We start from the raw sequence: 1483 nt of genomic DNA, 5'->3' as shown, positions 1-1483 counted from the left end.
GATGGTTGTGAGCCACCATGTGGTTGCTGGGATTTGAACTCTGGACCTTCGGAAGAGCAGTCGGGTGCTCTTACCCACTGAGCCATCTCACCAGCCCCAAAAAAGAAATTTTAAGTGAAGAAATTTATTCAAGGGCCAGGTATGATGGTGAATGCCTTTAAGGCCAGCTCAGGAGGCAGAGGCCAGTGGATGTCTAAGTGGATGGCCTGGTTCATATAATAAGTAGTTCCAGGATAGTCAGGACTCCATTGTGAATCCACTCACTTGTCTTGACTTCCTGAATGTACCAGACAGCTACCCTAGGCTGGAAGATGGGTGCTTGGGAGCCACACAGTTGGTGTAAGTCTAGCACAGTCATGCCCATGCTGGTTGACTGCACCTTCCTTCCCTGAACACACAGTAGGCACGTACAGTATGTGTAGTTCTGCTAGGTGCTTGGAATATACCATAGTGAGAACAGAAAGCCAGATGTATCTACCCTTCAATTTCTTGGAGCTTTCGGGGCACACGGAAGGATACAATTCAGAAATGCTCTGCAGTGGGGTACCAATTAACTGTGTGGGTAATGGGTACACTGCAGAGAACTCAGAAAATAATAAAGTTGATTCAAGGACAGGAGAGATGGCTTAGTAGCTAAGGCACTGACTGGTCTTCCAGAGGATCCAGGTTCAATTCCCAGGACCCACATGGTTGTTCACAACTCTCTGTAGCTCCTGTTCTTCTAGCTTCTTTGAGTACCAGGCACACATGTTGTACAGACATATATGCAGGCAAAACATTCATACACATAAAATAACATTGAAACACAGTCTTCTTTTTATACACACCCTGCAACCTCAGCTCTTGAAGCACGCCAGAAGTAATCTCTCTTAAAAGAATGAGTAGATGGACTAGCTTGAGTTTTAGCAGCACATTTGTAAGCTCTAAATTGCTTATAGACTGTTACAGGTAAGAGTTTACAAGCAAAGTGATTCAAAGCACTCCAGACACACAGTCAGTCCCAGCACCCCAGAAGCCAGAGGTAGCTACACGAATTAGTTTTAAGGAAAATTCCTCCCTGCACACATTTGATTCCTGTACAGACATGTCTCCCTCTGTTAGCAAAAGAGTCTGCATTTACACAGCAGATTCAGAATAAACAGTAACACGTCGTCGGCTCTGAAACCAAAGGGTCTGATTCTGTATTTTCATATGGCCATTTCAGGCATTTTTATTTATGTATTTATGTATTTATTTATTGAGACTGGGTTTCTCTGTATAGCCCTGGCTGTCCTGGAACTTACTCTGTAGACCAAGCTGGCCTCGAACTCAGAAATCTGCCTGCCTCTACCTCCCAAGTGCTGGGATAAAAGGCGTGCGCCACCACTGCCCAGCTGTATTTAATTTTTTTTTTTTTATTTTTTTTATTTTTTTGGTTTTTCGAGACAGGGTTTCTCTGTGTAGCCCTGGCTGTCCTGGCACTCACTTTGTAGACCAGGCTGGC

Source organism: Mus caroli, chromosome 2 (assembly GCF_900094665.2).
Source record: "Mus caroli chromosome 2, CAROLI_EIJ_v1.1, whole genome shotgun sequence".
NCBI lineage: Eukaryota > Metazoa > Chordata > Mammalia > Rodentia > Muridae > Mus > Mus caroli.
The sequence above is the reverse complement of the archived record's forward strand: the minus strand, read 5'-3'. Positions refer to the sequence as shown.